Source organism: Helianthus annuus, chromosome 1 (assembly GCF_002127325.2).
Source record: "Helianthus annuus cultivar XRQ/B chromosome 1, HanXRQr2.0-SUNRISE, whole genome shotgun sequence".
Taxonomy (NCBI): domain Eukaryota; kingdom Viridiplantae; phylum Streptophyta; class Magnoliopsida; order Asterales; family Asteraceae; genus Helianthus; species Helianthus annuus.
Window position 1 is genome coordinate 67,980,678 of NC_035433.2, and position 24,338 is coordinate 68,005,015.

General features: G+C 38.3%; 1 non-coding gene across 1 annotated transcript; it reads right to left on the minus strand.

Moving 5' to 3' along the window:
* Positions 1-200: 200 nt before the first annotated feature.
* TRNAD-GUC lies at positions 201-272 on the minus strand. Its single transcript has one exon. It is a non-coding gene; the product is annotated as a tRNA-Asp (tRNA).
* Between the last annotated feature and the right edge of the window lie 24,066 nt (positions 273-24,338).

Genomic DNA, 24,338 nt, shown 5'->3' on the forward strand with positions numbered 1-24,338 from the left:
TCTAGTACTATTTCTCCGCCCATTCCTGTGGATCGATACTTGGTTCTTACCGATACTTTACTACATATATGACGGGGTACACTTGCCCTTTCGTGTGTGTTTTGATGTAAAAGTAATAATCACTTTTATAAATTTAAAACCAATTCGTGTGTAATTTCATTGTAAAAATATGTATAGTCACGCACGTACCAAGTTTTTGGCGCCGCTGCCGGGGATCGAACCCGGGTCACCCGCGTGACAGGCGGGAATACTTACCACTATACTACAACGACCAGATGTTGGAACGTCTGTCGGGGAAGTTGTATTACAGTTTCCTTGACGGATTCTCTGGGTACTTTCAGATTCCTATCGCTCCTGAGGATCAGGAGAAGACTACCTTTACATGCCCCTTCGGCACATTCGCCTACCGGCGGATGCCTTTTGGGTTGTGTAATGCACCAGCAACCTTCCAGAGATGCATGGTTGCAATTTTCCATGACATGATCGAGGATTCCATGGAGGTTTTCATGGATGATTTTTCGGTATTTGGGGATTCCTTCGATCACTGCTTGGAAAATTTGAGAAAGATGTTGAAGAGGTGTGAGGAGACGAATCTGGTCCTGAACTGGGAGAAATGCCACTTCATGGTGAAGGAGGGCATAGTTCTGGGACACAAGATTTCGCATGCTGGTATGGAGGTCGATCCAGCCAAAGTGGATATCATTTCACGACTTCCGCCTCCCACCTCTGTTAGAGCGATACGGAGCTTTCTCGGTCATGCCGGGTTCTATCGGCGATTCATTAAAGATTTTTCAAAAATCGCCAGCCATGACCCGTCTGTTGGAGAAAGACGCTCCATTCATATTCGGAGATGATTGCTTGAGAGCCTTTGACCTTCTCAAGCAAAAGTTGATTGAGGCCCCTATTTTAGTTGCACCGGACTGGAGTTTGCCGTTTGAAATTATGTGCGACGCGAGTGATTACGCCATAGGGGCCGTTCTTGGTCAAAAGAGAGAAAAGCACTTTCATCCGATCTATTATGCGAGCAAAACTCTTCACGACGCTCAAGAGCATTATACCACGACTGAAAAAGAGCTCTTGGCGGTCGTTTTCGCATTTGACAAATTTAGATCGTACTTGGTGCTTTCGAAAACCGTTGTGTATACTGATCACGCAACCATCCGATATCTCTTCAGCAAGCAGGACGCTAAGCCACGTCTGATCAGGTGGATCTTGTTGCTGCAGGAGTTTGATATTGAGATTCAAGATAAAAAGGGTGCGTTGAATGTAGCGGCTGACCATCTATCTCGATTAGAGCATGGAGACATCGTGGACGCGCGTTGGGATTCCATAAATGACAACTTCCCACACGAGTCTTTGATGAGTGTTGAGATATGCGATGAGTCGCCATGGTTCGCTGACCTTGCGAACTACCTTGCTTGCGGGATTCTGATTAAAGGGTTGACTCACCAGCAAAAGAGGAAATTCTTTTCGGATGTCAAGCACTACATTTGGGATGACCCTTACTTGTTTCGGGTTGGTGCTGATCAGGTGATTAGGAGATGTGTTTCAGGAAAGGAGGCGACCGATATTCTGCGCCACTGTCACGAGGGACCTACCGGAGGCCACCATGGAGCCAACTTTACCGCCAAGAAAGTGTTGGACTCCGGGTTTTATTGGCCTACTATATTTCGTGATGCGCAGAGTTGGGTTAGAGCGTGCGATGCTTGCCAGAGGGCGACAAATATATCGGCACGTGATGAAATGCCTCAGACCTGGATTCAGGTTTGTGAAGTCTTTGATATCTGGGGGATAGACTTCATGGGACCATTTCCCCCCTCACGAGGTAATAAGTACATCCTGGTCGCGGTTGACTATGTATCGAAGTGGGCGGAGGCACAGGCCTTGCCCACCAATGATGCCAGGGTGGTCGTGAGATTTTTGAAAAGCTTATTTGCCCGGTTCGGTGCTCCGAAAGCGCTTATCAGTGACAGAGGGACGCATTGTTGCAATACTCAGCTGGAGAGAGCCTTGTCCCGTTACGGTGTGCATCACCGTCTATCCACGCCCTATCATCCACAGACAAGCGGGCAGGTGGAAGTCACGAACCGGGGGCTGAAAAGAATCCTTGAGCGGTCAGTAGGTGCAAACCGCAAGGATTGGTCAGATAAGCTTGATGAAGCGTTGTGGGCCTTCCGTACGGCTTACAAGACGCCTATTGGGACTACTCCCTTTAGGCTTGTTTACGGAAAGGCATGCCATTTACCGGTTGAGCTGGAACATAAAGCGATGTGGGCGCTAAAGACCGCAAATCTGGACCTAAAAGCCGGAGGTGAAGCCCGGTTCCTCCAGATTCACGAGTTGGAAGAGTTGCGACAGCGCGCTTATGAGAACTCCGTGTTGTACAAGGAGCGCACGAAGAGATTGCATGATAAACGCTTGAAGGACCACAAAGAATTCCAAGCGGGCGATCTTGTTCTTCTTTACAACTCGCGGTTGCGTTTATTTCCCGGAAAGCTTCATTCACGTTGGACAGGCCCATACACGGTTAAAGAGGTATTTCCGTATGGGACTGTTGCAATAGAGAACGCGGACGGCGTTATTTTCAAACTGAACGGGCATCGCTTGAAGTTATACGTTGCCGGACCGACAGAGTCGGTGATGGAGGTCATTGAGCTCCAAACCCCGCACACATCATAAGTGTAGGGAGGAGAGAGTCTACGCTGCTGACTCGTGGATTAAAAATGCAGCAAGAGCGTATTTTGCGCTATAGGGGCAAAATTGTCCATTTTTATGTTTTTATAGTTTTAGCGTAATTTAGGTTAGTTAGGTAGTTTCCGTTAGTTTGTACAGTTTCTATTCGTGCCGAGCGAGGGTTCTATGTTGCAACATTGTTAGAACAGTAGGCGTGTCGAAGAAATGGCGAAAAACGGCCAAAACAGTTGCTGGAAATATCTTCTGCAGAAAATTCTGATCTGCAGCTGATGCACGCCCGTGCCAGGATTTGCACGACCGTGCGTTTTCGAGGTTCCGGCACGGTGGGTCGCACCCTCGGTGCATCACCGAGGAAAATGAGCGTCGTCGGATTCGCACGACCGTGCCAAACGGCGAACGACCGTGCGGCAGGCTGAGGGCATTTTTGTCATTTTGCACATTATATATACCTTCATCTGCTGCAAAACCTCTCATTCGCGAACCCTAGCAACTGCAGCCGTTCCAGAGCGGGTTTTACACCAAATCGCACGATTTTTCGCACGGTCTCGCACCCAACTTCGCACGGTACGTCGCTAGTGTTAGATTTCTTGTTTTCTCGCTTTCTAGGTAGATTTCCTCCGATTCAACAAGGGATTTATTAGGGTTCTCTTCATAAACAAATCGAAACCCTAACCTTTGTTGAATCAAAGTATCGTGAACACCCGATTGTGATTCCGACCCCTGTTAGCCCAATACTTGTTGAAATTTGCGAAAAATCAGGCTATTATTAGATCAGGGGTTCGAAATACTGCAGAATCGGCGTTGCACGGTCGTTCTTGTATGGAACGGTCGTGCCTTTCTGGGTGTTCAGTGCTTCTGATGTTGGTTCAGAGTTGCACGGTCGTTCCAATGTTCGCACGCCGTGCTGTTCCGAGTTTACTGGGCCGATGGTGCACATCGTCGGTGATGCACGACCGTGCATATCGCCGCACGCCCGTGCCATTCGCCCAGATCAGTTGGACAGAAACTTCATAATTTGCTGCTCGGCTGTTTTCAATTCCATTTTCTCCTGTTTCTGTCTTTCTAACAATGTTCCCCATTACAGATGGATCATCCCTTCCTACAGTTCGATCCTAACAACGAGCGTGAAGCTTTGTGCATTCCTAAAAGAGACGAGTTATGGGCCCGGAGGGGGCAATTCGGAGTCCCTAGATGGCTTGATTGGGAAGTTATGCAAGAACTTAATCAATACGACCGTTTAGAAAATATGATGAGTCGTCCACTTATAAATCTGGTCGGTTGCAACCGACCCGTGTACTTGGAGCTTACCATAGAGTTCTTTGCATCATATGCTTATGAAAAGCCAGTTGCTGCGCGAAGACCCAAATTCCGCCACAAGGAGCGGATAGCTTTCCGATTGTGTGGTAAATGGCACCGGTGGTCGGTTGGTCGTCTGGGAAGGAGACTCGGTATTTACACTAGGGAAGACATGGATGATGCCAGTGTCTTCACAGAGCAGTTCACTTTCCCGTCTGATGCAGCAAGGGATGAGTTTTGGGCTGCAAATGCTGTTGGGGACCCATACAACCCAAGGATGTCAAAGGCCTCACGACTTAAAGACCCTCTGGTGCGGGTGATGCACCATGTGTTTAGCCACACTATATGCGGGCGCATGGACAGTCTTGGTAACTGTCCAACACCAGATCTGATTTTTCTTTACGCATTGGTGGAGAAGGCGCCAATTAATTTAGCGGCGCGTATGGCTGAATACTTTGTGAAGAGCTCAGGAAGGACCCCTAACAGTCAGATACATGGCGGTCAATATGTGACCGAACTTGCATACAACGAACACCTCATGACTGACGAGGTACTTCAGAGTCTCACCCTGATTACTGAGGGAGTGCATGTTGACATCAGTCGCTGAAGGCGATGGGGGTTATTGTTGAGACTGATCACGGGGATAGGTTGAGGGGGCTGAATAACGAGGTCTGGGACCCGTTACCCCCATTCCCAGCAGAAGAAGAGGAAGAAGATGTAGAGATGCAGGAGCAGCACCAGCCACACACACCGCCACACCAGACACCGCCACACCAGCCGCAGCACCATGAGTTCTATCAGCACCAGGACTGGCCTGAGTTTTATCAGCAGTTCCAGCAGATGCGTATCATGCAGGAACAACATGGTGCGTACATCGATCAGATTAGGACCAGCCAGGACCAGATCCGGGCTAGTCAGGATCAGCTCAGGGCCACGCAGGATCAGTTGAGGCAGAGCCAGGAGAGCTTATACCAGGGGGTGAGTGCCGGGTTTTCGTACTTATTCGGGGAGATGCACCATGCATATCCCGACTACTTCCAGCACCCTCCACAGTTCCCACCGTGGAACCCACCTGGTTACGGTGGTGCGGGCCCATCCTTCACGAGAGACGATGACGGCGATGACGAGTAGGAGTTGGTGGTGATTTTCCTTGGTGGTTTTTATGGTTATTATTAGTACTTGTTATTTCGGGTGTTCTTTTTGCATACTATTTCGAACACCCTCGGATTGTATTGTATTTTAAAACTCTTTACTTTATGTTGTGTCTTTGTTTGGACTAGTAGTATTTATGTACATTATGGTTTATTTGGGTTTATTCTGTTACTATTCTGTTGCGCTGTACCATATGACATATTTGCAGATTGTGGCTATCAAGTCTTTGACCGGGGCACATGACAGACGCAGCTTTGGAAGCCTCGATTCATCAGATATCATCTTGAGGGGAGTATTATTATCCTTTTTCTCTATATTTCGGGTTTCGCATTGGGGACAATGCGAAGTTCAAGTGTGGGGAGGGGGTTAACTTTGTTAACTTTGTTTGTCCTCATAATAAAAAAAAATCAAAAATCAGAAAAATCATTCAAAAATATCTGTATTTTGTATATATTTTAGTAAATAATCAGGTTGATTGTGTTTTAGAAAGCATCGGACTTGATAAAAACTCGACAAACAAAATATTTTTGAAAAAAGGAAACCGGAAAGCGTGACAAACAAAGAAAGACTTGCATGATAGTTTTCACACTTTTACCCATTCCATCCGTTACGTGAGCATATTTGAGCCTATTGTTATATATTTGTTCATTTCGGATATAGGAGTGAGCCGGATGTTATGTGTAATATAGAACTTGTCACTAGTATGCTTGTTAAAACCATGAACTTGTGAATTTGTGTAAAAGTGATAGAGGCACTTAGATTACCCCTTTTGTTGTAAGCCTTGTTCTTTGTGTTGTGCTTTCCGTTCACCTTATATTACCCTTTAGGATTAACCATGTCGAGCCTTCCCGTTTACCTTTGTTTACCCACATTATCGCCCACTTAGCCAAATTTAGCCTTTGTATATTTTAAACCCTTTTTGGTATTGAAACTCGGACAAAATAATCGTTTAACTAGCATTTGTTTCGGTTTATTGTATAGTTATTTATATATATATAGATTAGAAAAAAAAAACACAACCCAGAAAATAAAACACCCTAAAATAGGGTGAAGTTGATAGAAATCGAGCAATTTTGAATGCTTAAATGTTAAAATTTCGTTGATAAGCTCGATTGCGCTTTAGTCGCCTTTTTAAGGCGTTTGTATGTATAGTTGTATTATGTTCTTGCTAGTTAAACGCTAAAACCGAGTTTTAACCATTTTCGCCACTTTAAATGTCTACTTCCATACCCTTCGCCCAAGCCTAACGTTACAACCCGTAAAGACCTCTTGATTTACACTTATTTGCATGTTAGTTGGTGGAGACGAGATCTTATGACAAGCTTATGATATTGCATGTTTCATTGACTAGGCGTTGAGTGTTTACACATACACATTTTATGTATGTTTCATAAATAAAACCGAGTGTGTGAACATTGTGAGTCGTGTGAAGATTAGCATGTGAGTCAATTAAATGTGAAGTCACGGCTTTTTGGTTGTCGCCTGTTAATTGCATATGCTTGTTGGGTTTGAGTCTTTTGATGATGTCTTTCGACAAACCGGCTAACCGTTTATAGTAGTTTTCAATAAAATAGTGTGTAAATTATCGTTCTTGTTTGTTCCATCTTTTATTGCTTTTTAGTTCAGCTTGCTTGAGGACAAGCAAGGTTCAAGTGTGGGGAGATTTGATATTCGCTAATTTACACATATTTTAGTCCCCCGTTTTACCCCCATTTTATGCGTTTTCGGCCGTAAAACCGTCATTCGGATACTTAATTATCTACATTTTTGTTTACAGGCCTAAAACAGCATACCAGACAAGATGATAGCGAAAACGAGGACTTTCCGGACAAAACGACAAGGCTGCGAAGATTCTGTGAAGAAAACTGACCTGGGCGTTTGGCACGGTCATGCGGCCATATGCACGACCGTGCATATCCGACAAACCAAGAAGACCCGGCAGTGAACCAGGCGTGCAACTCACCGTGCAAGGCATTCAAGGCAAGCCCGATATGGAACGACCGTTCCCGATCAAGAACGATCGTGCGGATCCGACATCCCAGGAACACCTCGGAGCTGAACGACCACAAGTCAAGGCGTGCAACAAAATGCCGGTGTGGAACGCTCGTGCCAAATGTGGAACGCCCGTGCGTGACCGAAGACTAGTCAACGATCTGTGACGTCATGCAGTGTAACGCCCTGCGTTTTCAAACATCCTACATTTAGAAACCTTACGTGAAATTCTATCTTTGGAAATCTTGTGTTCTTATAACCATTCTTTCATCGTAATCGTTGTAAAATACGGAACTTGCTTCGTAAATAAAACTTGTACATTACACTTTTTACCTAGTTAAATCATGTTTTATTTCATATTTCACCTTGTTACAAGTTAGGGGAAACATTGTTGCATATTATTACACAACTTAATTAACAAAATTACTCATTATAATGTTTTAAAAAAATAAAAAAAAATAAAGAAATATGGCAGCCCAATTCAGCAAAATTCAGCCCCATATAGTTGGGTTTTGTGGGCTAGTTTCAAGGTGTAACCCCTTCTAAACACTTCCAAAGCCCAACCCATTGAAACCCTAATCCTTCCCCCTATAAATACCACTTATAACCAGCCTCCCTACCACTTTTGCAACCCTAAAAACTCACAAAACATCCACCAAACCGTAGCTGAAAGTAAGGGTTCGAGTAGATTGACACCCCTTCACGAAAATGAGCATAACTCACTCAATTCTTATCCGATTCACTCGATTCTTTTTCCTACTTGCTTGTATAATCATGGGGTTCGATTCCTAGACTTCTCCTTGGAGAAATCAGACCTGGAAATGCCCCGAAATAGTCCATAAACTTTCTGTTTGTTTTTATGTTCATCAAAAACTTGTTTAAACCTATGCAACTTGTGTCGAACACATCTCATACCTATGTCCTAATGCTTACAACTTATCCCATGGTTGGTTAAGCTTAAAAACAAGGTTGAGACATTTAAAATCAGAGGATTAAACCTCATAAACTTGGTGTTTTGTTTAGGGTTTTTAACCCACAAGTCATGTCAAACTTTGTCTTTGATACATGAGTGATTATGGAACAACTTGGGTTGTCCAAACATACAATCCTTACATGATTTGATGATTTCTCTTAGTTATTGTGTATATTTCTTATTCTTTATTGTATGTTCATGACCCTCCTTGGTTGTTTTTTTTACATCAAGTGTAGTGGTGAACACATAGAGGTGCCTAAATGGAAGACTTGATCTTCCTACCTCCTACATGACTTCTATGACATTTAGAGGTACCAAAATGAAGATTTTAATCTTCTACCTCATGCTTGAACTATTGGACATATATTATATAACCTAAATATATTATTCGAATAATCGAATCTTTGATGATGAACTAGTGTTCATATGTCGGGGTACTAGATTACATCATCCTAGACTATGATAACTTGTCACGATTCTAATGGAACCTTGTTCCATGAAAACATCTAAACTCTTTCGAGTTTCCTAGTGTCAAGAACAAGCATCATATGTACTAAATGATTATTTTCCATGTTATTCTCATATCTTATTTTTATGTTGTTTTAAACACCGAATCTCGACTCTAAACATACTTGAACCTTAACCCTTATACATTCGGACTCTAAATCTCTACTCGTCAACAATTGGATAATCGGAAAACATATGCAAACTTTGTGAGTATACTCGTACTTTTCCCCTTTTACTTTTACCACTTTTGGGGTGTAACATGTTTACCTATTGAAACTTACACATGAACTTTTGTCTAAACACACGAACATTCCTATAACAATGCTTGTATATGTGATGGCTTGATACTTTAAATTTGGGTGATTCTTATGTGTTGAACTTATCATTAACTTCGTACGAGCCAAACCTTGACATATGTAGCGCTATAGGATTAACGACCCGCCTCTACTGAAACTTTGGTTATGTCATGAGCAAGTTGCGTTTTCTTGGTTTGATATGTTATACACATGCCATATTTAATGTTTATCTTGAATCGCATGCTTGCTATGAGGAATTGTTCACATTTTTATCTTATGCTATGTATGTACCAAACTTGTATACTCGCCTTTGCTTTTGCATTGAATTATTTTAAACATGTTACAGGTTGATGAGGACGATGCTAAGAAAAGAAGTAGCGTTGATGCCTAGATACACATATAGACGTTAGGGTTTAATATGTTGTATCAAATTTTGTTATGTTATCATGTTGTTATGTTAAACTTGTTGTATTTGAATTTCTTGTAATGTTGACTATTTGAAGTTATGAAATGAAATGAAATTTGGAATTTCTAAATATTGTCACAAATAGCGTTATGATGTCTCTAGCAATCTTCACACTTCGTCTCATCCCGATGTTTCCGCCATTGGTTGGGGTGTGACAGATTGGTATCAGAGCCATAACTATAGGGAATTAGGAAAAGTAGGAATGCTTTAACCTAGTCTATAGTTCTAGAGCTTTATTCGTATGTTTTACTTGAAATTAATAGCATGCTATCTTATTTGCTTTTATTTATTCTCTTTTGATCTTGTAAGCATATGTGTCACTTGTGGGTTAACACTTAACATGCTATACTTGATTTTATTATGTGTTAATACTTGTTTCTTCATTTTATCCTTTATGTGTGTTCTTGACATACTTTTTATGCGTTAATATTCGTTTCATCATTTCACTTTTATTGTGATGATCTTGACATGTTATACTTGTTTGTTTAATCTTTAATATACACTTTTCCTCACGCGTTCTACTCGATTATTCTAAATCCGACAACACACATATTACACAAATGAGACGAGTTCACCAAAATAGGCGTGAAACCCATAATTTGGTGAACAACTCTCAATCCATCCACTTTCCTTCTCTTTTTACACGAAATTCACCATCAAGTTAGGAGTGAAATCCTCACCTTGATGGAGAAGTTCAAATTTCAAATTCTAGTGGACCCTCGTCAAAGTGTTGAAATTAAATTTTGACCCGACGAGTACCAACCACACTTAGGATACGAAACCGTCAAGTTAGGGGTGAAACCCGCACCTTGGTGGCTAGTTCCACTCCTTGATTTTTTTCATAAATCCCGCCAAGTCTCGAAATTTCGATTGATTTGGGACATGTAGTAACCGGAAGGGTAAATACCGTTAACCGACTTGTCGGCGAGAGTATTTTACCTATTAGGCCAAAGCATGCTCCTCAAATTTAGAAGACTTTTCGACCACTTTGGTTAGTCAAAGTTCCGTTTGGAACACTCCAAACTTTGGTCAAACATGTGTTTCTATTGTTCATTTTATACGATGCAATCTTTCAACCTCGAGTTTACCTTTGATTTCTCTTTTCACACGCACAACATATCGAACCTTTTCGATACACTTATATATGCATGATTTTCATATAATTTAAATTCATATTCCTTGTAACAACTAGTGGAGATGTATCATCGAGATTGGAGTGACTTCCTTACCTTGACGATTGACTCCACCCCTCTTCCCCTAAAACGACCTCACCAACGAGTTAGGGGTGATTCCCTTACTTAGGTGACCGTTACCAAAACTCCTCTTTCAAAATATTTTATTATGCAAACCCGATCATGTTTTATACCTAAATCATTTATCATTATTCAAAATACCTACTTATACCGATTTCAAAATACATTGTTTATCAAACGTACTTCTTATTCTACCATCCATTTTCACTCAAATCATATACACGAGATTCTTAATCAGGTCTTAAAACATTTTATTTCACGAATTTCAAAACCTTATGAAATGCTACCTATCAATTAATCGGTCTAATGAATCTCTTGCCCATGAACTTCATATCCGACTTATTAACTAAAATACGCTCACATTATATCATCATACTAGAGACTTCCATTCTTAATCGAAATCAACCTAACCTTTCTCAATTACTTATAAGATCTCATGGATGTTATATGATCGTTTTACCAAATACTCTTTTCAACATCAATAAATCATTTGTTAAATTTATTTTTTTAAACAATCACTAAGTCCTTTTACTAAATTTCTTTTCTAAGGGTCGACGTTTTCACAAGAACTTTCAAAGTCCAAAATTTTCATGTTTTGATGCAAATGAAACAAACCCGTTATTTAAAAAAAAAAAAAAAAACCTTCTCTACAACGCTTAACTCGTCATCCAAATTTCAAAACACGTGGGCTAGAAGACTTCATGGGGACCGACAATTTTCAACATACGTGAACTCCTTTTTTTTAAACAAAAGTAGCATTTCAATCATTACAAAATACGTTAAGCATGACCAATGAGTACTTTATGTTCCTTTACATATACAAACTATATTCTACCTTTCAAACCAAGCTCAATCTAATTTTGATTCGACAAACTCAACGTTTTGTTTAAACAACTATACATGCACATCATCATACACATTTTAGTCGATATCTCGCGATAACATCATTTATATCGTTCGTATCTACATACTTAACCTTTTTTTTCTCCGCAATGTCTCAACGTACACCATATACGCAATATTTATTTTTCATACCTACACCTATGTTCATACGTCTTATGCTTGTACTCATACACATACTACTTATACATTTTACGCTTCTGCTTGTACACATACTACTTACACGTTTTATGTTTATGCTCATACATACATGCGTATTCATACTTAAACTTATGCTCATACTTTCATCCTTACTCATGATTCGTACATTCGTACCTATACGCGAGCGTAATCCGAGGGATTCGCTTACGTGGGTCCCATACATGCTTAAACATAAACATGCTTACATACGACATTCTTCTACGTACACATTCTTATTTTCAAATTCATGTATACCTTGATTCATACATAACTAGTACAAGCTATGTGGATCATGCGACAATCAGTATAATCGCGGGTGCACACGGGATTATAGTGATAGGCGTATGAGAACCATAGAGTGTACTACTGTGTATGGTAAGACACGGAACGTAACATGACCCCAAGTAACGAAACGGACGTAATGTGGTTAAAACATGGTGGATACGCCGCTGGTACTTCCTATATATAAGTGTTTTCACCATGTTACCAAACTTTCGTAAAACGTGCCATGAGAAATTCAGTGTGTTGCAGACCTTTTGGACCTAATACAACTTCACGCAACTCACAAACGCATTATATCCAATTATTCATGACGAGACTTCATCCTTAACACACTACGTTCATCTATCCAACACTTATGCTATTCACATACTTGTACTCTTTAAGAGTCATTCGTTCATTCTATACTCGTATTATTTTATACAAAACTCGTTCGCAATCCAGCTTGTTTAAACATTTGAGTCCTAACTTACCTCGTTACCTATAAAATAGCCTCCCTATTCTTGATTCTTGTGAAACTATACTTACGAAAGTATGATTTTTTTTTATACTATCCTTAAAAACTTCCCCTTGCAAATCTACCTTGACGTTCTCCAAAATTTAGTACTTTTCAAAACTTTCAAACTTCCCAAGTTTCAATTCTTAATGATCACCTTTATGCCAAAAACTCTTTCAAGCCTTCCTCTTGAATAAATTTCGGGACGAAATTTCCTAAAGGAGGGGAGACTGTAACGCCCTGCGTTTTCAAACATCCTACATTTAGAAACCTTACGTGAAATTCTATCTTTGGAAATCTTGTGTTCTTATAACCATTCTTTCATCGTAATCGTTGTAAAATACGGAACTTGCTTCGTAAATAAAACTTGTACATTACACTTTTTACCTAGTTAAATCATGTTTTATTTCATATTTCACCTTGTTACAAGTTAGGGGAAACATTGTTGCATATTATTACACAACTTAATTAACAAAATTACTCATTATAATGTTTTAAAAAAAAATAAAAAAAATAAAGAAATATGGCAGCCCAATTCAGCAAAATTCAGCCCCATATAGTTGGGTTTTGTGGGCTAGTTTCAAGGTGTAACCCCTTCTAAACACTTCCAAAGCCCAACCCATTGAAACCCTAATCCTTCCCCCTATAAATACCACTTATAACCAGCCTCCCTACCACTTTTGCAACCCTAAAAACTCACAAAACATCCACCAAACCGTAGCTGAAAGTAAGGGTTCGAGTAGATTGACACCCCTTCACGAAAATGAGCATAACTCACTCAATTCTTATCCGATTCACTCGATTCTTTTTCCTACTTGCTTGTATAATCATGGGGTTCGATTCCTAGACTTCTCCTTGGAGAAATCAGACCTGGAAATGCCCCAAAATAGTCCATAAACTTTCTGTTTGTTTTTATGTTCATCAAAAACTTGTTTAAACCTATGCAACTTGTGTCGAACACATCTCATACCTATGTCCTAATGCTTACAACTTATCCCATGGTTGGTTAAGCTTAAAAACAAGGTTGAGACATTTAAAATCAGAGGATTAAACCTCATAAACTTGGTGTTTTGTTTAGGGTTTTTAACCCACAAGTCATGTCAAACTTTGTCTTTGATACATGAGTGATTATGGAACAACTTGGGTTGTCCAAACATACAATCCTCACATGATTTGATGATTTCTCTTAGTTATTGTGTATATTTCTTATTCTTTATTGTATGTTCATGACCCTCCTTGGTTGTTTTTTTTTACATCAAGTGTAGTGGTGAACACATAGAGGTGCCTAAATGGAAGACTTGATCTTCCTACCTCCTACATGACTTCTATGACATTTAGAGGTACCAAAATGAAGATTTTAATCTTCTACCTCATGCTTGAACTATTGGACATATATTATATAACCTAAATATATTATTCGAATAATCGAATCTTTGATGATGAACTAGTGTTCATATGTCGGGGTACTAGATTACATCATCCTAGACTATGATAACTTGTCACGATTCTAATGGAACCTTGTTCCATGAAAACATCTAAACTCCTTCGAGTTTCCTAGTGTCAAGAACAAGCATCATATGTACTAAATGATTATTTTCCATGTTATTCTCATATCTTATTTTTATGTTGTTTTAAACACCGAATCTCGACTCTAAACATACTTGAACCTTAACCCTTATACATTCGGACTCTAAATCTCTACTCGTCAACAATTGGATAATCGGAAAACATATGCAAACTTTGTGAGTATACTCGTACTTTTCACCTTTTACTTTTACCACTTTTGGGGTGTAACATGTTTACCTATTGAAACTTACACATGAACTTTTGTCTAAACAAACGAACATTCCTATAACAATGCTTGTATATGTGATGGCTTGATACTTTAAATTTGGGTGATTCTTATGTGTTGAACTTATCATTAACTTCGTACGAGCCAAACCTTGACATATGTAGCGCTATAGGATTAACGACCCGCCTCTACTGAAACTTTGGTTATGTCATGAGCAAGTTGCGTTTTCTTGGTTTGATATGTTATACACATGCCATATTTAATGTTTATCTTGAATCGCATGCTTGCTATGAGGAATTGTTCACATTTTTATCTTATGCTATGTATGTACCAAACTTGTATACTCGCATTTGCTTTTGCATTGAATTATTTTAAACATGTTACAGGTTGATGAGGACGATGCTAAGAAAAGAAGTAGCGTTGATGCCTAGATACACATATAGACGTTAGGGTTTAATATGTTGTATCAAATTTTGTTATGTTATCATGTTGTTATGTTAAACTTGTTGTATTTGAATTTCTTGTAATGTTGACTATTTGAAGTTATGAAATGAAATGAAATTTGGAATTTCTAAATATTGTCACAAATAGCGTTATGATGTCTCTAGCAATCTTCACACTTCGTCTCATCCCGATGTTTCCGCCATTGGTTGGGGTGTGACATGCAGTACGGTGGCCCACCACCAATAATGCTTAAAGTGCACGGTCGTGCGATCGGGAGAACGGCCGTGCGACTTCGAAAAAGCATTTAAACAGAACAGAAAATAAACACAACCCAGAAAATAAAACACCCTAAAATAGGGTGAAGTTGATAGAAATCGAGCAATTTTGAATGCTTAAATGTTAAAATTTCGTTGATAAGCTCGATTGCGCTTTAGTCGCCTTTTTAAGGCGTTTGTATGTATAGTTGTATTATGTTCTTGCTAGTTAAACGCTAAAACCGAGTTTTAACCATTTTCGCCACTTTAAATGTCTACTTCCATACCCTTCGCCCAAGCCTAACGTTACAACCCGTAAAGACCCCTTGATTTACACTTATTTGCATGTTAGTTGGTGGAGACGAGATCTTATGACAAGCTTATGATATTGCATGTTTCATTGACTAGGCGTTGAGTGTTTACACATACACATTTTATGTATGTTTCATAAATAAAACCGAGTGTGTGAACATTGTGAGTCGTGTGAAGATTAGCATGTGAGTCAATTAAATGTGAAGTCACGGCTTTTTGGTTGTCGCCTGTTAATTGCATATGCTTGTTGGGTTTGAGTCTTTTGATGATGTCTTTCGACAAACCGGCTAACCGTTTATAGTAGTTTTCAATAAAATAGTGTGTAAATTATCGTTCTTGTTTGTTCCATCTTTTATTGCTTTTTAGTTCAGCTTGCTTGAGGACAAGCAAGGTTCAAGTGTGGGGAGATTTGATATTCGCTAATTTACACATATTTTAGTCCCCCGTTTTACCCCCATTTTATGCGTTTTCGGCCGTAAAACCGTCATTCGGATACTTAATTATCTACATTTTTGTTTACAGGCCTAAAACAGCATACCAGACAAGATGATAGCGAAAACGAGGACTTTCCGGACAAAACGACAAGGCTGCGAAGATTCTGTGAAGAAAACTGACCTGGGCGTTTGGCACGGTCATGCGGCCATATGCACGACCGTGCATATCCGACAAACCAAGAAGACCCGGCAGTGAACCAGGCGTGCAACTCACCGTGCAAGGCATTCAAGGCAAGCCCGATATGGAACGACCGTTCCCGATCAAGAACGATCGTGCGGATCCGACATCCCAGGAACACCTCGGAGCTGAACGACCACAAGTCAAGGCGTGCAACAAAATGCCGGTGTGGAACGCTCGTGCCAAATGTGGAACGCCCGTGCGTGATCGAAGACTAGTCAACGATCTGTGACGTCATGCAGTGTAACGCCCTGCGTTTTCAAACATCCTACATTTAGAAACCTTACGTGAAATTCTATCTTTGGAAATCTTGTGTTCTTATAACCATTCTTTCATCGTAATCGTTGTAAAATACGGAACTTGCTTCGTAAATAAAACTTGTACATTACACTTTTTACCTAGTTAAATCATGTTTTATTTCATATTTCACCTTGTTACAAGTTAGGGGAAACATTGTTGCATATTATTACACAACTTAATTAACAAAATTACTCATTATAATGTTTTAAAAAAATAAAAAAAAATAAAGAAATATGGCAGCCCAATTCAGCAAAATTCAGCCCCATATAGTTGGGTTTTGTGGGCTAGTTTCAAGGTGTAACCCCTTCTAAACACTTCCAAAGCCCAACCCATTGAAACCCTAATCCTTCCCCCTATAAATACCACTTATAACCAGCCTCCCTACCACTTTTGCAACCCTAAAAACTCACAAAACATCCACCAAACCGTAGCTGAAAGTAAGGGTTCGAGTAGATTGACACCCCTTCACGAAAATGAGCATAACTCACTCAATTCTTATCCGATTCACTCGATTCTTTTTCCTACTTGCTTGTATAATCATGGGGTTCGATTCCTAGACTTCTCCTTGGAGAAATCAGACCTGGAAATGCCCCGAAATAGTCCATAAACTTTCTGTTTGTTTTTATGTTCATCAAAAACTTGTTTAAACCTATGCAACTTGTGTCGAACACATCTCATACCTATGTCCTAATGCTTACAACTTATCCCATGGTTGGTTAAGCTTAAAAACAAGGTTGAGACATTTAAAATCAGAGGATTAAACCTCATAAACTTGGTGTTTTGTTTAGGGTTTTTAACCCACAAGTCATGTCAAACTTTGTCTTTGATACATGAGTGATTATGGAACAACTTGGGTTGTCCAAACATACAATCCTTACATGATTTGATGATTTCTCTTAGTTATTGTGTATATTTCTTATTCTTTATTGTATGTTCATGACCCTCCTTGGTTGTTTTTTTTACATCAAGTGTAGTGGTGAACACATAGAGGTGCCTAAATGGAAGACTTGATCTTCCTACCTCCTACATGACTTCTATGACATTTAGAGGTACCAAAATGAAGATTTTAATCTTCTACCTCATGCTTGAACTATTGGACATATATTATATAACCTAAATATATTATTCGAATAATCGAATCTTTGATGATGAACTAGTGTTCATATGTCGGGGTACTAGATTACATCATCCTAGACTATGATAACTTGTCACGATTCTAATGGAACCTTGTTCCATGAAAACATCTAAACTCTTTCGAGTTTCCTAGTGTCAAGAACAAGCATCATATGTACTAAATGATTATTTTCCATGTTATTCTCATATCTTATTTTTATGTTGTTTTAAACACCGAATCTCGACTCTAAACATACTTGAACCTTAACCCTTATACATTCGGACTCTAAATCTCTACTCGTCAACAATTGGATAATCGGAAAACATATGCAAACTTTGTGAGTATACTCGTACTTTTCCCCTTTTACTTTTACCACTTTTGGGGTGTAACATGTTTACCTATTGAAACTTACACATGAACTTTTGTCTAAACACACGAACATTCCTATAACAATGCTTGTATATGTGATGGCTTGATACTTTAAATTTGGGTGATTCTTATGTGTTGAACTTATCATTAACTTCGTACGAGCCAAACCTTGACATATGTAGCGCTATAGGATTAACGACCCGCCTCTACTGAAACTTTGGTTATGTCATGAGCAAGTTGCGTTTTCTTGGTTTGATATGTTATACACATGCCATATTTAATGTTTATCTTGAATCGCATGCTTGCTATGAGGAATTGTTCACATTTTTATCTTATGCTATGTATGTACCAAACTTGTATACTCGCCTTTGCTTTTGCATTGAATTATTTTAAACATGTTACAGGTTGATGAGGACGATGCTAAGAAAAGAAGTAGCGTTGATGCCTAGATACACATATAGACGTTAGGGTTTAATATGTTGTATCAAATTTTGTTATGTTATCATGTTGTTATGTTAAACTTGTTGTATTTGAATTTCTTGTAATGTTGACTATTTGAAGTTATGAAATGAAATGAAATTTGGAATTTCTAAATATTGTCACAAATAGCGTTATGATGTCTCTAGCAATCTTCACACTTCGTCTCATCCCGATGTTTCCGCCATTGGTTGGGGTGTGACAGATTGGTATCAGAGCCATAACTATAGGGAATTAGGAAAAGTAGGAATGCTTTAACCTAGTCTATAGTTCTAGAGCTTTATTCGTATGTTTTACTTGAAATTAATAGCATGCTATCTTATTTGCTTTTATTTATTCTCTTTTGATCTTGTAAGCATATGTGTCACTTGTGGGTTAACACTTAACATGCTATACTTGATTTTATTATGTGTTAATACTTGTTTCTTCATTTTATCCTTTATGTGTGTTCTTGACATACTTTTTATGCGTTAATATTCGTTTCATCATTTCACTTTTATTGTGATGATCTTGACATGTTATACTTGTTTGTTTAATCTTTAATATACACTTTTCCTCACGCGTTCTACTCGATTATTCTAAATCCGACAACACACATATTACACAAATGAGACGAGTTCACCAAAATAGGCGTGAAACCCATAATTTGGTGAACAACTCTCAATCCATCCACTTTCCTTCTCTTTTTACACGAAATTCACCATCAAGTTAGGAGTGAAATCCTCACCTTGATGGAGAAGTTCAAATTTCAAATTCTAGTGGACCCTCGTCAAAGTGTTGAAATTAAATTTTGACCCGACGAGTACCAACCACACTTAGGATACGAAACCGTCAAGTTAGGGGTGAAACCCGCACCTTGGTGGCTAGTTCCACTCCTTGATTTTTTTCATAAATCCCGCCAAGTCTCGAAATTTCGATTGATTTGGGACATGTAGTAACCGGAAGGGTAAATACCGTTAACCGACTTGTCGGCGAGAGTATTTTACCTATTAGGCCAAAGCATGCTCCTCAAATTTAGAAGACTTTTCGACCACTTTGGTTAGTCAAAGTTCCGTTTGGAACACTCCAAACTTTGGTCAAACATGTGTTTCTATTGTTCATTTTATACGATGCAATCTTTCAACCTCGAGTTTACCTTTGATTTCTCTTTTCACACGCACAACATATCGAACCTTTTCGATACACTTATATATGCATGATTTTCATATAATTTAAATTCATATTCCTTGTAACAACTAGTGGAGATGTATCATCGAGATTGGAGTGACTTCCTTACCTTGACGATTGACTCCACCCCTCTTCCCCTAAAACGACCTCACCAACGAGTTAGGGGTGATTCCCTTACTTAGGTGACCGTTACCAAAACTCCTCTTTCAAAATATTTTATTATGCAAACCCGATCATGTTTTATACCTAAATCATTTATCATTATTCAAAATACCTACTTATACCGATTTCAAAATACATTGTTTATCAAACGTACTTCTTATTCTACCATCCATTTTCACTCAAATCATATACACGAGATTCTTAATCAGGTCTTAAAACATTTTATTTCACGAATTTCAAAACCTTATGAAATGCTACCTATCAATTAATCGGTCTAATGAATCTCTTGCCCATGAACTTCATATCCGACTTATTAACTAAAATACGCTCACATTATATCATCATACTAGAGACTTCCATTCTTAATCGAAATCAACCTAACCTTTCTCAATTACTTATAAGATCTCATGGATGTTATATGATCGTTTTACCAAATACTCTTTTCAACATCAATAAATCATTTGTTAAATTTATTTTTTTAAACAATCACTAAGTCCTTTTACTAAATTTCTTTTCTAAGGGTCGACGTTTTCACAAGAACTTTCAAAGTCCAAAATTTTCATGTTTTGATGCAAATGAAACAAACCCGTTATTTAAAAAAAAAAAAAAAAAAAAACCTTCTCTACAACGCTTAACTCGTCATCCAAATTTCAAAACACGTGGGCTAGAAGACTTCATGGGGACCGACAATTTTCAACATACGTGAACTCCTTTTTTTTAAACAAAAGTAGCATTTCAATCATTACAAAATACGTTAAGCATGACCAATGAGTACTTTATGTTCCTTTACATATACAAACTATATTCTACCTTTCAAACCAAGCTCAATCTAATTTTGATTCGACAAACTCAACGTTTTGTTTAAACAACTATACATGCACATCATCATACACATTTTAGTCGATATCTCGCGATAACATCATTTATATCGTTCGTATCTACATACTTAACCTTTTTTTTCTCCGCAATGTCTCAACGTACACCATATACGCAATATTTATTTTTCATACCTACACCTATGTTCATACGTCTTATGCTTGTACTCATACACATACTACTTATACATTTTACGCTTCTGCTTGTACACATACTACTTACACGTTTTATGTTTATGCTCATACATACATGCGTATTCATACTTAAACTTATGCTCATACTTTCATCCTTACTCATGATTCGTACATTCGTACCTATACGCGAGCGTAATCCGAGGGATTCGCTTACGTGGGTCCCATACATGCTTAAACATAAACATGCTTACATACGACATTCTTCTACGTACACATTCTTATTTTCAAATTCATGTATACCTTGATTCATACATAACTAGTACAAGCTATGTGGATCATGCGACAATCAGTATAATCGCGGGTGCACACGGGATTATAGTGATAGGCGTATGAGAACCATAGAGTGTACTACTGTGTATGGTAAGACACGGAACGTAACATGACCCCAAGTAACGAAACGGACGTAATGTGGTTAAAACATGGTGGATACGCCGCTGGTACTTCCTATATATAAGTGTTTTCACCATGTTACCAAACTTTCGTAAAACGTGCCATGAGAAATTCAGTGTGTTGCAGACCTTTTGGACCTAATACAACTTCACGCAACTCACAAACGCATTATATCCAATTATTCATGACGAGACTTCATCCTTAACACACTACGTTCATCTATCCAACACTTATGCTATTCACATACTTGTACTCTTTAAGAGTCATTCGTTCATTCTATACTCGTATTATTTTATACAAAACTCGTTCGCAATCCAGCTTGTTTAAACATTTGAGTCCTAACTTACCTCGTTACCTATAAAATAGCCTCCCTATTCTTGATTCTTGTGAAACTATACTTACGAAAGTATGATTTTTTTTTATACTATCCTTAAAAACTTCCCCTTGCAAATCTACCTTGACGTTCTCCAAAATTTAGTACTTTTCAAAACTTTCAAACTTCCCAAGTTTCAATTCTTAATGATCACCTTTATGCCAAAAACTCTTTCAAGCCTTCCTCTTGAATAAATTTCGGGACGAAATTTCCTAAAGGAGGGGAGACTGTAACGCCCTGCGTTTTCAAACATCCTACATTTAGAAACCTTACGTGAAATTCTATCTTTGGAAATCTTGTGTTCTTATAACCATTCTTTCATCGTAATCGTTGTAAAATACGGAACTTGCTTCGTAAATAAAACTTGTACATTACACTTTTTACCTAGTTAAATCATGTTTTATTTCATATTTCACCTTGTTACAAGTTAGGGGAAACATTGTTGCATATTATTACACAACTTAATTAACAAAATTACTCATTATAATGTTTTAAAAAAAATAAAAAAAATAAAGAAATATGGCAGCCCAATTCAGCAAAATTCAGCCCCATATAGTTGGGTTTTGTGGGCTAGTTTCAAGGTGTAACCCCTTCTAAACACTTCCAAAGCCCAACCCATTGAAACCCTAATCCTTCCCCCTATAAATACCACTTATAACCAGCCTCCCTACCACTTTTGCAACCCTAAAAACTCACAAAACATCCACCAAACCGTAGCTGAAAGTAAGGGTTCGAGTAGATTGACACCCCTTCACGAAAATGAGCATAACTCACTCAATTCTTATCCGATTCACTCGATTCTTTTTCCTACTTGCTTGTATAATCATGGGGTTCGATTCCTAGACTTCTCCTTGGAGAAATCAGACCTGGAAATGCCCCAAAATAGTCCATAAACTTTCTGTTTGTTTTTATGTTCATCAAAAACTTGTTTAAACCTATGCAACTTGTGTCGAACACATCTCATACCTATGTCCTAATGCTTACAACTTATCCCATGGTTGGTTAAGCTTAAAAACAAGGTTGAGACATTTAAAATCAGAGGATTAAACCTCATAAACTTGGTGTTTTGTTTAGGGTTTTTAACCCACAAGTCATGTCAAACTTTGTCTTTGATACATGAGTGATTATGGAACAACTTGGGTTGTCCAAACATACAATCCTCACATGATTTGATGATTTCTCTTAGTTATTGTGTATATTTCTTATTCTTTATTGTATGTTCATGACCCTCCTTGGTTGTTTTTTTTTACATCAAGTGTAGTGGTGAACACATAGAGGTGCCTAAATGGAAGACTTGATCTTCCTACCTCCTACATGACTTCTATGACATTTAGAGGTACCAAAATGAAGATTTTAATCTTCTACCTCATGCTTGAACTATTGGACATATATTATATAACCTAAATATATTATTCGAATAATCGAATCTTTGATGATGAACTAGTGTTCATATGTCGGGGTACTAGATTACATCATCCTAGACTATGATAACTTGTCACGATTCTAATGGAACCTTGTTCCATGAAAACATCTAAACTCCTTCGAGTTTCCTAGTGTCAAGAACAAGCATCATATGTACTAAATGATTATTTTCCATGTTATTCTCATATCTTATTTTTATGTTGTTTTAAACACCGAATCTCGACTCTAAACATACTTGAACCTTAACCCTTATACATTCGGACTCTAAATCTCTACTCGTCAACAATTGGATAATCGGAAAACATATGCAAACTTTGTGAGTATACTCGTACTTTTCACCTTTTACTTTTACCACTTTTGGGGTGTAACATGTTTACCTATTGAAACTTACACATGAACTTTTGTCTAAACAAACGAACATTCCTATAACAATGCTTGTATATGTGATGGCTTGATACTTTAAATTTGGGTGATTCTTATGTGTTGAACTTATCATTAACTTCGTACGAGCCAAACCTTGACATATGTAGCGCTATAGGATTAACGACCCGCCTCTACTGAAACTTTGGTTATGTCATGAGCAAGTTGCGTTTTCTTGGTTTGATATGTTATACACATGCCATATTTAATGTTTATCTTGAATCGCATGCTTGCTATGAGGAATTGTTCACATTTTTATCTTATGCTATGTATGTACCAAACTTGTATACTCGCATTTGCTTTTGCATTGAATTATTTTAAACATGTTACAGGTTGATGAGGACGATGCTAAGAAAAGAAGTAGCGTTGATGCCTAGATACACATATAGACGTTAGGGTTTAATATGTTGTATCAAATTTTGTTATGTTATCATGTTGTTATGTTAAACTTGTTGTATTTGAATTTCTTGTAATGTTGACTATTTGAAGTTATGAAATGAAATGAAATTTGGAATTTCTAAATATTGTCACAAATAGCGTTATGATGTCTCTAGCAATCTTCACACTTCGTCTCATCCCGATGTTTCCGCCATTGGTTGGGGTGTGACATGCAGTACGGTGGCCCACCACCAATAATGCTTAAAGTGCACGGTCGTGCGATCGGGAGAACGGCCGTGCGACTTCGAAAAAGCATTTAAACAGAACAGAACCATTTTAGTAGTAACTCTGGACATTTTGGGAGCTCTGCAGGCGATTTTGAGGCTCCGAAGGCTGCTGCTTTCACTCGGATTCAAGCCACATTGCCCGGTTTTGCTCATTTACTATCCAGATTCTCATTCTTATGCTTGTTTATGGTTTGGTTTCTCAAATCTTTCCATTATTTTGTTATGTTTCAAGCATTTAGACTGATTATTATGTATTAATGTAGCCTTTGGGCAAAAACACAACAATCCCTTGCTTGATTATAACCATTAGTATGTTAATCTATGTTTGTAATGAAATTTGGAAGTGTTTTCTATGATTATCTTTGATGATTAGTTTGCAACCTTGTTATTGATATTGATTTCTTGATTATAAGTAATTGTGTTGGATGATTGGTGCTTGGTTAGGTAAGAT